The sequence below is a fragment of the Mycteria americana genome (genome assembly GCF_035582795.1).
Source record: "Mycteria americana isolate JAX WOST 10 ecotype Jacksonville Zoo and Gardens chromosome Z unlocalized genomic scaffold, USCA_MyAme_1.0 Scaffold_18, whole genome shotgun sequence".
NCBI lineage: Eukaryota > Metazoa > Chordata > Aves > Ciconiiformes > Ciconiidae > Mycteria > Mycteria americana.
In genome coordinates this window covers 9,463,456-9,479,776 of record NW_027445436.1, presented here as the reverse complement: position 1 = coordinate 9,479,776, position 16,321 = coordinate 9,463,456, and positions in this window count along the sequence as shown.

Sequence of the window (16,321 nt, the reverse complement as noted above, 5' to 3'; positions counted from 1 at the left end):
AAGAAAGCAAAAATCTGAGAATTTCACATTATGGGTTTGTTGTGGTTTAGCCCCAGTCGGCAGCTAAGCACCACACAGCCGCTCACTCACCCTCCCCCCTCCCGGTGGGATGGGGGAGACAATCAGAAGAGCAAAAGTAAGAAAACTCGTGGGTTGAGATAAGAACAGTTTAATAATTGGAACAACAACAACAACAACAAAATTTTAATACTAAATTGTAATGAGAAGGAAAACAACAAAAGAGCAAGAGAGGATCAAAAACCAGGGGGAAAAAACCCAAGTGATACAACTGCTCACCACCCGCCAACTGACACCCAGCCAGTCCCTGAGCAGCAATTGCTACCCCCCGGCCAACTCCCCCCAGTTTATATACTGAGCATGATGTCATATGGTATGGAATAGCCCTTTGGCCAGTTTGGATCAACTATCCTGGCTGTGCCCCCTCCCAGTTTCTGGTGCGCCTGGCAGAGCATGGGAAGCTGAAAAGTCCTTGACCAGCGTAAACATTACTTAGCAACAACTAAAACATCAGTGTGTTATCACTCTTATTCTCATACTAAAATCCAAAACACAGCACTATACCAGCTACTAGGAAGAAAATTAACTCTATTCCAGCCGAAACCAGGACAGGGTTTAATCCAGATCCTTTGACATTAATGATATCATTTCTTTTTACATCAGGGTTTTTTGGACGAGGCTCAGGCTGTCTGTAAAAATGCTGAGCATATCTTTTATTAAATGTTTTGTTATTTAATGTGTCATTTTCTGATGTATATTTGATAAACAAATTTGTTACCAGAAGCATTCTTGTTACCAGTGACATTTAAACACAAATGCAGATTTATATATGAGTAATTGTGTTTCAAGAGTAACTGTGTGCATAAGTCAGCATTTTGCAAATGTTACAAAAATGTACAAGCCCAAGCAGAAAAAACTACTTGCCCATCTTCTGCTACATTTGATGTAATGAAAGGTAATTACATCCTATTCACACATTAAAAGAAAGCACTCATCTTGGATAAGACCTTGATTGAAAATCTGTTGAAGTTAATGCAAGTCTTTCAGTTGGCTTTGGTGGAATGTGGCTCAGGCTTTCAGGACGAAAGTAAGGTTTTGCAGAGCTGCTAAGAGATCTCTTGGGATTACAAATGAGGGATTGTCACCACAGTGTTCAGGTTCTGTAGAAACATCTCCTCTTCTGAAAGTCTTGCCTCTGGCACTCATCTTCTTGTTGCACTAACATAAAGAAAGTGCTGTTGACTCATATCTACCAGAGGTGAAAATCCAATCTCACATATGTCCTTGCCATATAAGAACATTTAGAAAAGAAATACATGTCTTTAAAATTATATCAATTCACCTTACATGACTAAGAAAGAGGCCATTTCTAAAGGATATTGATTAAAATGGAAATACATTCAAATAAATGGATTCTTTTCTTGAAATAACCTTTACAGTAAGTGAATGGTCTATTTTGAAAATATGATGGGTGTTCTGTGGGGCAATACTGTATCTTAATTTTATTTCATTGCTATAGAGAGTTTTCTCTGTTTATGAAAATGCTATGCAGAGTGAGATCTATGGATTTCAGAATGGGGACGAGCAGGAAATTTTGTCTTTAAAAGACATTTGCCTTTCTATTTCTCATCATTCTTTAGTATCACCAAAGACCAGAGCCAGAGACTCAAGGGAAGATGAAGCTTCATGGGGACTATATCAAACACAAAATAAAAAACAGTCCCTTCCCGTGAAAGCTTGTATTTTAAATGAGTCAGACAAAGAATGGGACCAAGGAAGTAGTAAAATTCCTGTTGTAGTGACAGGTGCCAAGAGATCTTTATCTGGTCAAATCCAGAAAAGGAATTAAGTATCTTAATTGGGCAAATCTCAGCTCTACTTACAGTGAAGTGATTTTACAGCAAATGACTTGATAAGCAGAGAAAAATCTAAAGAAGCCATTAGACAACTGTGGAGTTATGGGGGAGACTGAAATTTTACATCTTCTGTGACTTGAGCAAACACTTCCGAAAGGCTGGTCACTGCACCAGCATAATCCCCATAGTCCCCATCATCTGTGTCCACCTCTTTTGCATCCTGAAGCTGGGCTTTGCTGTTGAGGCTGAACTGCTGTGTAGGTACAGTGCAAAGATTGCAGGTTAGAGAGAGCAAAGTCTGAGGCTGTTGCTTAGCAGTTGTGGCTCTTGGATGGGGAGTCTCAAGTGTCTTCTTCCAAGGTTGCTTGGTACTTCACTGGGGAAAACAGAGATGCTTGCATGTTCTCGGGCAACTGAGCTGTTAGAAGGATGCTTTCGCATCGTTGTCAGAGACAGGAACCTAAATTCTGCAGAAGCTGCCTGGTACTTTGTTAATCCTTTTCTTGGATCAGGCCTCATTTTGCTTGCGGAAGTCTATACAAGGACTAGGAACTGAACTCACACCTTCCAACAGCTATTTGTACAACATGTCAAAACCCCAAAAAGCAGAAACAGAAGCAACTCTGGTTATGGGTAGGAGGGAGTGTTTCTCCTTGCCACCTAGCAATACAGCATTGCAGCAAGAACAGGAGACTGATTCCACCTGTGGGGTTTTTTTGCCAGAGACTAGAAATGGGGCTATATGACTGACTTTCATGCTCAAACATGAGCCATTAAAGTTCATGTTGGAAAACTGGGCCTAATGTTATATATGTCCACAAGTACTATTCAAGCAGGAGTAGGTTACTGCCTGTGCCACTGGATGTTTGCCTGCTGTTAGTATATAATACAGTTGGTTGGTTGGTTGATTTTCTGCAACATGATATCCCCTTCCTGCAAAAAGACAAGGAAGATCAAATGTGGAACATTCCATATCCTGAACAGGAATATGAAGGTCTCATGCTGGGACTAATGCACATTTATAAATTAGAGTTGAAAATAAAACATACAGAATAATGAAGTAGAGCTTGAGGAACCACAATTGTAAACAAAAAAAAATGTCCACTGCTTCCTCCTCACTTTCAGAAAGTGTCTGCACTTAGGAGGGGTTAAAAAGCTAAATGTGAGTATTTTCCAACCCCCAAAATACCAAAATCCTCATGAACTTTAAGGACAGCCCAGGCAGTGTGGACTCTAGAACACTTTCTGGTAGATTCCAGATGCTCTAGGATGTGTGAAGGCATCTTGCATCTATGTTTCCAATTAACTGGGAGAATTCCCAAAGACTTTACAGACTCACTGACAAAATACAGATATTGCAATGGTAGAGCACACAAGAGTTTTTGCTGCAACAATGGGCACTACAGAATTTAGGAAAATGAAGGGTTTCACCAGTGAATTTGCCAGGAAATGAGTTTGCTAATGACAATACTAGAGGCTGCACTGAAACTTTGGTCTAAAGGTCTAAATACTCCCACTCCAACTCCTGTTGTGCTACTCCTGTGTGAGACTTTCCAAGCAAAGACACATGCTACTACACTTTCAACCAGTTTTCTCTTCTCTAGGCTTTTCTAGCCTAAAAATGGACCAATTCTATCTGTATTGAAGCAAACACTAATGGAGGAACAAGGTGTATTTGGCATTTTGTGGCACAGGAAAATATAAAGATGTTTGTATATATTTATTTATAAACTGATAAACTATTTCTAGGCATATCCTTAATCAGTGCAGTGATCATGAGAAAAGTTGAAAGCAAGTTCTCACAGGGAAACAAAATGCAAATTTTGCTTTAGTTTGAATGCACACAATAAGAAAATGCGCTATCCACTGCATGATGCTCCTGTGACCATAATGTATTTATCCTGAAGTGAACTTGTGCACCTATTGCAATCTTGGCTTTTTTCTGAATTTGATATTACTTGGCAGGTGAGTTTCTTTGCCAAATAGCAACACTGCTCAGTATCTGCTGGTGCTTCCAGGCAAAGATCTTAAAATACTTCACCAAAATAGAAACTATTATTCTGAATTTCTGAGTATGCAAGCCTTAGTATCACCATTTCAGAAGTAAACAGACACCAGGAAACATTAACATTTCCAAACACATAGAGTGTATCAATGACCTGATAAGGAGTGTATCCTCACATTTCTAATTGTGTGCTTCAAAATCCTGCTAACATTTTGTCAAGGGGAGGAAAGATAGGTGCTACAGTTTTAGCAGATGAGTTCCCTGGAAACAAAAATATTAAAATAATGTTTCATAAGAGACAGGAAGAATCTGAGAAGCACCCTTATTAAATTTATGAAATCTCCCATATGAATCCCATATGAATAAAGTGGCTTGTGGGCAGGCAGATATTAATCAGCACACAAGCCTTTGAAATAAATGCACTTATGATTGAAGGTGCTCAAAGTTGTTCTCTGCACTTCTTTGCAGAAGGAGGGGAAAAGAAGGTACACAGACTAAAAAAAAAAAAGCAAAGCAAAGCAAAGCAAAAAATAGGCGTTTGGACAGATCTCCTGGGGATATACATGGGGGATTTGTTTTCCTTGTTCAGAATTTAGAGAAGATACATTAAGCTCTGCATTTTTTTCACTGATAATTCAGCTCCTCCAGCTCTCTGCTCTTCTCTGAATTCCCTCTAGTTTTCCAAAATCTTTTTGATAGCCCATGCCCAAGAGTGAACCTACAGTCTCAGTTGTGGCTGTCCCCCCAACTTGTATATATACATACAGAAGATATAGATATATACTTCTTCCTGACGTATTATCTTTGTGCAGCAATTGGTGTCTTGGTCATGACAAAGGCTTGAGCCAGGAGCTCTCAGAACTAGTAACATAAGCTTTTACAACTTACACAATAAAATGGTTCAGTACCACAATATTCAGCTTTGCAGCATCTGAAAAAGATGCTGAGTGAAGTCCACAGCACTCTTGCTCTGGTGCCTCAACTTCATGTACAAAGCAAAGGGAAATGCAGTGACAAGGAAATGCTGAAGCAAGATATGGGACCTAAACACATATCATCCTTGAAAACAGCTCTGTGCCTGGGTTTCTGAGCCAAGGACCTTCCTCTGGGTGTAGAAAACCAATGCAGGCCAGTCATCTCCAGTAAAATGCAGGAACAAGGAGGCACCTCGATTGCTCAATAGCTTAGGAGTTAAGGTATTCATTCCCCTTGCAAGCAGTTTCCAGATTCCTCAAGGAGGAAAGTACTCTAGTTATTGGGCTGTAGGAGTAGTATTGGGTTGATCTTTCCAAGTCAGGAAGAGAGAAGGAAAGTTTTGGAGAATAGGGTGGAGGAAAGGTGAAAGGAAGCTGCCTGAGCTGGCTGTGGGTTGGGTGCTTTCTGAAATGGCAGTGTTCAGAATTTGATGTATTTTATACAAAAAGCAATGGAAGAGAATTGTAAAGTTTCCCTTCCAGAGCATTCATCTGTAGTAGGTAAGGTACTTTTCTCAGAGATGTGGGTTCAAACCCATCAGGTAAAGAAGAAATCATTCAATTTTGTCCTTCTCTTCCCTAGCAAGCATTGTAGACAACACTCTGGGGGAATACACATGCAGTAGTGTTTTGTTCATGCTCCCGTCAATCAGGTGTATGCCTCTCAGCTCCGTCCCCATGGGCACCGTGGAAAGTCTGGTGTAAAAAATTAGAGTGTGGGCCCTTGGAGAGGAGCGAGTTTGATTGGGGGCCTGAGGGCTGTACCCTTAGAGGTTCTGGTGATCTGCCAGTGCCTCGAAGGTCAGAAAAGAAGTCTTGAGGATCCAAAACCACAGACTTCAGCACCTAAAGATGTACTTAAGAACACTAATGCTTTTGCACCTCAAATCCCAAACTGTGTAGCTAGGAGCTGTAAGAGATTGTCCTGGTTTTGGCTGGGATAGAGTTAATTTTCTTCCTAGTAGCTGGTATAGTGCCGTGCTTTGGATTTTAGTATGAGAATCATATTGATAACACACTGATGTTTTAGCTGTTGCTAAGTAATGTTGACACTGGTCAAGGACTTTTCAGTCTCCCATGCCCTGCCAGGTGCACAAGAAACTGGGAGGGGGCACAGCCAAGGTAGTTGATCCAAACTGACCAAAGGGCTATTCCATACCATATGACATCATGCCCAGTATATAAACTGGGGGGAGTTGGACAGGGGGTAGTGATCGCTGCTCGGGGACTGGCTGGGCATTGGTCAGCGGGTGGTGAGAGGTTGTATCGCTTGTTCTTTTTCCTGGGTTTTGTTCCTCTCTCGCTCTCTTGTTTTCCTTCTCATTACAATTTTTCTTTTGTTCCAATTATTAAACTGTTCTTATCTCAACCCACAAGTTTTCTTACTTTTGCTCTTCCGATTCTCTCCCCCATCCCACCAGGACGGGGGAGGGTGAGCGAGCAGCTGTGTGGAACTTAATTGCCGACTGGGGCTAACCCACGACAGTCCTTTTTGGCACCCAACATGGGGCCCAAAGGGTTTGAGATAATAACAGATTAACCAGAGCGTATTAAGGAATTTAGATCTGTTAATAGTTGCGGACCACGATACTGATTCATCTGTTCTCGATATTGGTTTATCTGATATGCACCATGCTCATTTTTTTGCTGTACATGTTAAAGATCGGTGTTGGTTTTTGCAGTTTGCTGTGCTCTGCTATGATTGGTGATGTTTTGCCTGGGAGATTTGTTATTAAAACAGTGACCTTGGGTTTAATTTGGTATCTAAGTTTCATACTGAAACCATTACTGTATGTCGGGTACCACCTCATGGAGACAATTAGCAACTATACTTCTTCCTCTGAGAGGTTTTTTATGGAGGAAACGCAGAATGGCACCTTCGCTACTTTCTTCTGTGATTTTTCCTCCTTCGTTACAATAACTTTTCAGTATCTGGAACATCCTTGGGTAGTTAAGATACATCTATTGGTATTGCTTGGGAATATTGTTTTGGTTTTGTCTAAGGTTAGTAAGCAATTTAAGAATATCATCCAGAGATCTGCCCCAAGGCCGGATAGTTATGAGTGGCAGGGTGTGTGGAATAGCATGGGCAAATGCCTAGGATGGTGGGCACCTCCAGTGTGTTGGAACTTCACCCCTGAACAAGTGCAGAATCCTGAAAAGTTAGTAGAATATTTGGAAAAAGTATGTTGTCACCCTGATAATTCTAAGGAGATACAAATCACTGCAATGTGCTGGGGCCTGGACCATGCCTACCGAGCCCTGTTCAACACTATTCAGTACCCTCAAGGATCTGGTACAGACACCACGGCTACTCCAGCCTCCCTCGTGACAAGCACCGTGGCTACTCCAGCCCCCCTTGCGACAAGCACCGTGGCTACTCCAGCCCCCCATGTGACAGGCACTGTGGCTACTCCAGCCCCCCCTGCAACAGGCTCTGCTGCTACAATGGCCCCCCCTGCGACAGTCATTGTGGCTACTCAAGCCCCCCTGCGACAGATAATGCCGTTCAACCAGGGAACCAACCCGTGTCAGTATCAGTCGCCCCTATACACAAGAAGAAATCCTGGAAGCGAAAGTCAGCTCGTTTAGAAAGGGAAGATGAAAGAGCAGGGCCATCACAAGGAGAGGAAGAGGAAAAAGTTGTGGATGAGATGGAAACCACCCAATCCCTATCCCTGAGTGAGCTGCGAGATATACGAAAAGATTTCTGCCGTTGTCCAGGCGAGCACGTTGTCACCTGCTGCTCCAATGCAGGGATAACAGGGCCAGTAGCCTGGAATTAGAGGATAAGGAAGCCAAACAGCTGGGATCCCTTTCTAGGGAAGGGGGCATTGACAAAGTGATTGGAAAAGGGACACAAGTCCTCAGCCTCTGGAGGCGACTCCTGTCAGCTATGAAGGAAAGATATCCCTTCAAGGAAGATGTTGTATATCGCCCTGGGAAATGGACCACCATGGAGAGAGGTATCCAGTACCTGAGGGAATTAGGTACCATATGACATCATGCTTAGTATATAAACTGGGGGGAGTTGGCCAGGGGGTAGTGTTTGCTGCTCGGGGACTGGCTGGGCATCGGTCAGCAGGTGGTGAGCGGTTGTATCACTTGTTCTTTTTCCTGGGTTTTGTTCCTCTCTTGCTCTCTTGTTGTTTTCCTTCTCGTTACAATTTTTCTTTTGTTCCAATTATTAAACTGTTCTTATCTCAACCCACGAGTTTTCTTACTTTTGCTCTTCCGATTGTCTCCCCCATCCCTCTGGGGGGGGAGGGTAAGCGAGCGGCTGTGTGGTACTTAATTGCTGACTGGGTCTAAACCACAACAAGATTCATATATTCTGTGGCTTGGGAGAGGGATAGATAAGGTGAACTGAACTGGGGGCTAGATTTCTACATATGCCAGTGTTTTCATAGCCACATCACATTGCAAACAATGTTTATTTCCTCATCCATTATCCCCACTAGACTTATTTCAACATTACGGCTTGCTTTCAGCTTTTCCTTCCAGCTGCCTTTGTGTTTCAAATTGTCTTCCCCAAGATTGATCTAATTTTGTTATTTTCTTCTCTTATTTCTAATTTCTCTAAATCTGCCAATATTATTGCTCTGCCCTGATGGGGCTCACTGTTCCTCCCAATTGAACATCATCTGTAAGTTGCATTAGCGTGCTGTTTGCTGTCTTGAGCAGGGGGCTGCTTATTGTCTTTTTTACCAAGTGCTCCTATTTCCCCCATCATTCCTTGCTGAGCCATAGCCCACTCTTCGTGTCTGCAAAAGCTGGAACCAAGGAGCAAACTGCTTCTCTGCCACTCCTTTAGCAGGACATCTGTACCTTGTCAAAGCCACTGATGTTATCAGGCAACAAGGGAAAATAATGCAAGTCAAGAGTCAACCTTGTCAAGTTTGGACGTTTAACTTGGGGCTGTACCAGGATTAATTATGCCTTCTGCTGCTTTACACACTCGTGTCATCAATAAATTCTAATAAACAGGAGTAGGATGTTCTTATTCATGTCATTCCAGAGGAATTAGAACACAGTAGTGTTATTTAGCAATGCAGATGTTTTATTATTGTGTTGTTTATGTGAAAGTGGATATGACATGAGGAGGTATATCAAATGACCAATATAGAGAAGTGAGCTGTGCTCCCTTTTTGATTATGCATGTTTATTCATACTGCAGAAATTACTGCATGTAGCAGAGTCTTCTAAGATGGATTGCTCAGTTTGGAAACCTAGCCTACTCTCTTCCCCCCCCCCCTTTTTTTTTAATAAAGATTAGATATGTCAATACTACCTTTGTACAGTATTTATGAGTTCCTTCTTTAAATTGCACCTTAATTGGTTTAGTCACCACAATTGCAAAACAGGAACCTAATCACCAGAAGCTAAGTAAGCAGAAAAAAAATATAATGATTTGGAGCTGTCTGTCTACTGCTGCCGAACAGACACACTGGACATGGTTTAAAGCTTTAATTGCATTGTGGCACTGGCTTGCTGTTCCCAGCACATGCATAATGTAGCTCCCAGTTGTAGACTGCCACATATCCTGCTGTATTTATCCTCAGATGCCAGCAGAGCACATGCCACCCACAACTGCTGCTTCCCAACAGTGTAAAACTGTCACAGTTTCAATTAGATGCCCCAAAGCACTTTATTGCCCACTGGAGGGTATAGTCATATCTTGATGGAGGAAGATTATGAGCTAAATGCATCCACAGTAGTTCTCCACAGGCTGCGGCAGAATTGCTTTGGGAATGAATTTGAATGAATTATGCCATTCATTCTATTGATCATAAAACAGGGCTATGCACTGCTTCTTTCTGAGGGCACAAATTCTTGACCACAAACAGTTGGCAAGTATATGGCCTTATTACTTCCCTGAAGACTTCCACAGCCAGAGAAGACAAAAACCACAGGTAGCAGGAGATCTTGCTGCCCTGCTTGTACTTATCTGCAGCTGTGTATTACCATGCAAATAGTCACTGCAGAGACAAGCTCTGCCTCTGCAGACCCTGGGCAAATCTGCCCCTCCACATAATTTTTCTTCACCTCTCAGGTTTGTGTCTTTGTGTACTGCTGCCTGTGCACTCACAAAACAGACGGACTCCATAGAAAACTTTCATGGCCATCATCTAGCCTTAGAAAAATGATTGTATATGAGGGAATTAAAGATGTACTGCACTCCAGTAATCCCTCTTAAGGCAATGTTAAGCACTATTAAGCCATCTCACGACTGGAGAAGGCTAAGAGCATGCGTGTAGATAGGCAGCTTTTAGCATGTGAACAGCCACACTGGCAGATGGGTAGCAATTTGTTAAGCCAACATAACTTGATTGTATGTCTAAGCCTGTGGATGCAAAAATTTAAAGAAGAAAGTAAATAGTGTATATCTTGATGCTGAAAGTTTTGGCAGCATCTAGCCAAAGAGGGAGACAATATTTTGGAAAAGTGATAGGAGAAGGATGTATAAATACTAATCATCTAGAAATGTTAGTCACACTAAAATGAAAGCCACTGAGCCCAGATTTAATAGCACACATAAGCACATGTGTAGTTTTAGGAATAGGCAGAGCCTCTTCACCTATACTGCTTCCAGCTGAATACTTAAGATTTGCATGTGTGGAAATATCTTAGGTTCCTCGAAGAGAATTTCCATTGAATCCTTCTCTAGTGACAGGCATGGCTCAGCTCTCAATTTGGATACCTAAATGAGTCTATGTACATCTGTGTCTGCAGGTAGCAGTATGCATGTGAGCTTCGTGTCTGAGCTCCCACTGGAGTGAGTGGAGATTTAAGCAGTGAAAACCAGAGATGTTCGTCTGATCAGCTCGTAAACATCTACTTCACGATGAGCTGAATCACTCTTGGTGTGCCTCTACCTACTAGATCTCTGAGAAGAAACCCTAGGGTAGACACCTATCCCATAGATATGTACATCTGGTGGTCTGAATCACAAAGGAGTTTGTGAAAGCTTTATCTTTTCCTTTTCCTCTTTTTTTTTTTTTTCTGAGATGGCATTTATTCATATAGCTTCTCTGTGGTGCCACTTCAAGTTTGCTTCATTAATTAACTTAGGCAGCTGAACTATGTCTTACAGGGTTTATATCGCTGATGTGCTTAGGAACTTTGCTAAGCCAGAGTTTATACATGTTTAAGTAAGTAAGTCCTTTACAAGATCAGGGCCTTGCTTAAGTAAATGTGTGTGTTAATTTGAGCCTAATTGGCTTAATATTAACACCACATGGCTATTAAGAATCAATTGATTTAGTTTTAACACAGAGCATCACGTACATATCTAATTTAGAAAGCTCAAAGAAATTGAATGCAAACAAGTCTGAGAGTGTAACAGTGAAGTTACAAATTTAAACACACAAAAGCCAGGGTACAGAAACAGCATGGTTCTTCCAGCATAGCAATAATAATTCAAACATATTGTATCTATATAATATTTTTATTACCAGTCAGACTATTAAATGCATACTTAAATCTGTGCCCAATATGCAGTGTGGGCAAGTCTATTGTTACTCTGAAAACTATAGCTTTTTCATTTCCTAATTGCAGTTTCATGGCACTAACAAGGTTTTGTGTTTAATTTATATAGGGATTTCTATGGTCCTTAGAGCTGTTAATAGAATGGATTCACAAAGACCCCTACTATAAGGAAGGTAAGACTGGTAAGAATGCTATTCATCTCTCCACCTTTCATCAGCAGGATTAAAAGAGTTTTTATCTACATTTTGCAAAAGGGAACGGAGTCACAAAGCGATGACCTCATTTACCTACTGCTGAGCAGCAGGACCATGGAAGCACTAATAATAAAATCAAGGCCACCCAGGTCCTAAACCAATGCCTCCAGTGAGGCTCAGGATAGGTTATGAATCTGATATCTATATATACTTATATCTGACTCTACAAGGACAATATAAATGTGCAGGGCCACAACCAAGCCAGGTCTGCTCCTAGGACCTGCTGGCTTCAGTAAATATAGATGTAGCCTCTCAGTGTGACCAGTTCCTTAGGTGCAGATCCAGTGCTTATACAGTATATCAAAAGTGTCAAACATATGCCTCCATGGGTCTCCACATAATCCATAATTGGCAGAATTTCAGCTTTCTTTTGAAGCCTCTCTTTTTTGTTTTGTTGGAAAACAACAAGCAAGCAAGCAAACAAAATCCTTTCCAACATGACATAAATGAAACTTGTACATTGCTGTAATCTCAGGTTTCAGGCTGTTTGAATCAAAAAATTAGCTCAGTTAGCAGTATAGTTTCATGGCCTGGCACCCATTAGCAAAACACCTAGAGACATATCTTACCCGATTTGTGCAGTAACAAAGCTATGCAAGGGCTTTCTGGAAAGCCAGGGAGATGAGCATGAGTCTAGTAAGTCCCAAGAATGAACAGCAACCATAAAATATCTGTGTCTGATCACAACAAAGAACTTGCTCAGGGCTTCTCAGAAGTAAATGGAAAAAAGGATTTGTTATCCCAAAGCTAAAGGGTCAGGGCCAATCCACAAGTGACCCAGAGAGCTGTGGGGGCACCTTCAAACATCGCATGGCAAGTATTACACAATCCCACAAGTCCCCTCAAATATCCCACAGTAAGTTTGCTCTGTCCTATGAGACCCATGGCAATCTTGTTTCCCTCTGCTTACCAGTTACAAAGTTCTGGCTGACCCTCCTCAAGGCTTTGAGTGGTCCCTTCAATGGCCCATCATTCAGTGATCTGAGAGCTTGGGTCATTGGTATTGATGCTGTTATCTACTGTTCCTTTGAGTTTGTGAATCTGGGTGCTTAATTTGTTACTTCTGTTTGTTGTCCTAGTCTTTAATACTGAATGGCATTAACCAGATACCTGCACAAACCAGACATGCTTCATTCCACATATCTATACCACATGTACCCCAAATTAAGACTAGTGCATGTGGGACAGGGCTAATGTAACCACTTCAGGGCTGAGGCTTGATGCTGTACTAACACTGTGATAGGCTTTCCAGTCTGGTGTTCAGTTGCACTGTTTAGATTAAACACCATAAAAAGGCATTTACCTCATCCAGATGCAGACAAGAGACCATAAGTCTCCCTGGGGTGACCTGGACCACCTGGAAAAGGAGTTAGCCTGTGCCTCCAGTTTGCTGTTGGGCCTCACAAGTGTGAGCGAAGGGATGGGCTAAGAGCTCATCAGAGGAGCTCCTATCTGGCCAACGTACAGGCATGAGCTCAGACTCGAGGGAAGAAGAGATGGCAGCATCTCTGAAGCCAAAGTAGCCTATCTTGCTTGAGCTTTCCGAGCTTGTGACTTGGTGCTGCTCCAGTGCAGAGCAGCTGAGTGCTGCAGTACACCCCAGACAGTCGTTCTCTAGCAGAGCTGCAGTGCCAATGGTTAGTTCAATGCTCAGAGTAGATAAGCTCAGCTGGCAATGGTGCCAACTCCCGGGCGTGTAGCAACCAAAAAATCAGCGTGTGTGATTCATGTCACCTAGCCTTAACTGAAGGATCGGCATCTAGTCTAAGATGGTCATATGAGCTTCCTCTGTAGGTTCCTTCTCCCTTCCTTAGAGGATAGAAGGACCTTCTGGTGACTCATCCCATCCTGAGGGAGGTGATACAAACCATCTTATGGAAATGACTCTTTCTACTTTGCTTATAGGAAGAGCTAAAGTAGCTGTGACTAGTTGCCCTATTTCATAGTGGGTAGCAAAGTGAGATGAATCCCACCTTAATTGGGAATCAAATTTTAAAACTGGGGGAGTCCATGGCAGCCTCCAAATCTGTGCGCTTTGTCTAATCATAATAAGGAGCACACTGCTTTATTCCCTTTAAGCCAGTGGTTAACATTTTGCTATGCATTTCCCTTTGCTTATTAGCTTAAAATGAGTAGTTATATATCATAGTCACTGTTGCACCATGCCTCTATTTTGGTCAGATTTTCAGCCATTTCCTGGCAAATGGGTTATAGCTTTAAGATATGAACATAGTCCCTAAGTTCAGGCTTCAAAATGGAGAGAAAGTAAGAAATAATAGGTTGTCAGCTCTCTTTAAAAAGACGCATGCATCAGGAGAGAAAATAAAGATGCTATTGCTGTGCATAGGAGACTTCAGAAGCATTCAGATAATACTTACATCTGCCTTAACGATTCCATTTAAGCTGTCATTTTCAGCATTTACCTTGCAGCATTCAAAAGCAACTACACTTACATGTTCTCAACAGACTCAGTGCCAGTCTCGGATAGAAGAAAAAAAAAAAAAGAAAAAAAGAGAGGAAAATGAAAAGTGCCATACAGTATGTTTCAAAGAACAAATTCCTTGCAGGAAATTAGCAGTAATTCTGGGGTCACCGGTGTTGAAGAGAAATAAGTTTCAAGAGAAAAGTGAGCGCGCTCTCTTTTTTTGTAAGCAGTAACAAAAGGCGAAGTAAAGACAGGCTCATTACAAGGCTTAAAGGGGCACAGGCAAATATTTTGGAGCAGGAGCTCTGGAATCAGGGTGCTCTTCTCTGTAAGACTCTGCATAAATCACTTCACCTCCTTTGCCTTGGTGTTTCTGTGTGGTTTGTAATAACAGGAACAGTGAAGCCATGCTCAAGTTGGCGCTGTGGAGTTCAGGTTTACCTCCCCAGGTGGAGCCTTGGGAATGAAGCTCTGGGCTAGGATCTGGTTTTGGTTCAGTGCTGACACAGCTTTCCTCCACAGCCTTGGGCAAGCTGCTTACAGCTTTGACAGAGGCGCTCTTGACAAACGCTGTGCTGTGATTTAAGCCCTTCCACCCTCCTCTCAGCTACAGATTGCCTCTTTGTGCTGCCCAGAGCCACGAGGGGAGGTGCACCCTCACTTCAGCCTCTCTAGCTCACATCCCAGCATCTCAGCTTAATCCTTCACAAGGGTGGTTTGTATTGCAATGCCAGGCTGTAGGCATGCAACCTCTTCTGCTGACTCTGCTGCAAGAGGAATAACATCTAGCATAAAGGCCAGCCGGGAGCCAAGGGGGTACATGAGTTTGATAATGCCATCTTCACCAGATCTGGTTGGACTTCAGTCTCTCATCTGCAAAAATGGGTTGAGAATAACATCCCCTTTGTCAGGCTGCTCTCCATACACCACAAGACTTCTGGGAAGACTCTGTACAATCGATGTAAAGTTTAAGGGAGTCCTGGATTTTCAGGGGTGGCTCTGTGAGCTTGTGTCTCCTAAACTTGCCTTGCACCATGCATGAAACAGCCTGGAAGCGAGGCTTGGCCAATTTCTGTCTTGTCTTGAGTCTGTTCTTGTCTTGAGTCTGGAAACGTTTGCTTTGCTTTTAGAGAGTAGCTCTTCACTTGCAGGTTTCTAAGTAGGGAACACAGGAGATGAGAGGTTGGTTCTCATTTTAAAACCAGGGAAATAGGGGGCTCAAATGCTATAAGACATTTCTCTGTATCTAAATAATAAAACAGACGAAGAAGGTGGATGTTACATAATTATTGAAACATTTCCTTACCCTGTACCTCTTTGAAGAATTAATTTATAACCAGACATTTTGGAAATTGAAGTCCTGTGTTTATGAAATAAGTGGGATAGCTGAAGTTAAATGCCAAGGGACCTCCCTAGGCCGTGGGGACATTAATGGCATCCTGCTGCCTGTGAGACACACACTCCAGCTACAGAAATGTGTGAAATTAGCAACACCACTTTCTTTTCTTTCTTTCTTTGGATCCCTTCCAAATTCACCTCTGCCTTCTCTCTCTGGATGCAAACCAAAGACAGTAGATGCCACAGTGTGTATCCTCAGGAGCACCTCTGCAGATTAAATGCCTGCGGCTATTGTACATCCAAAGTCTCTGATGAAAAATCCTTTCTGTGACAGAGGAAAATTAAAAATCTAAATTCAGAATGGAGCCAAATTACCTACTCTTGCTACGGGAAGTCCGACATATCATTACAAACTGGTTTACTTGTCTGTGTCCAATTTAATGTGCCTGGCCTTTCTTATGAAGAAGAAAAAAAAAAAGAAAGAAAGAAGCCAGACAAACAAACCAATACAGAAGAAAAGCAGGTAATGATTTGTTATCTCTGTAGCAGGTGTAAAGTGGACACTGTAATTAAAATTGTTGAGGCTTCCACTGACTCAGTAGTGGAGACTCAGGTAGGGACTGTGGGATCCAGAGCTTCATATTCGACCAGATAAGGGGTCTGAGCCACTGCCTGGTGTTTCCCCTGGAGTGGCCCCTGGTAGCTGCTTCAGAGGCAAGTGCAAGAAACCCTGCAGAAGGCAGATATGGAATAACTGGCCTACAGGGAAGTTTATTCCTCAACTTTGTTAATTAGAGGCTAGCTCAAGCCTTGAAGCATAAGGGTTTATATCCTGAGACTAAGCAGCGATGAGAAAGAGCTGCTGGTCTCTGTCTGGTTCGTGAAGTGGCTTCCCAGGCAAGAAATGTCCCTGAAAATCTGTTCCCTGTCAGAAAGGCTTCTTCTCCTCCCAGCGCAGTATG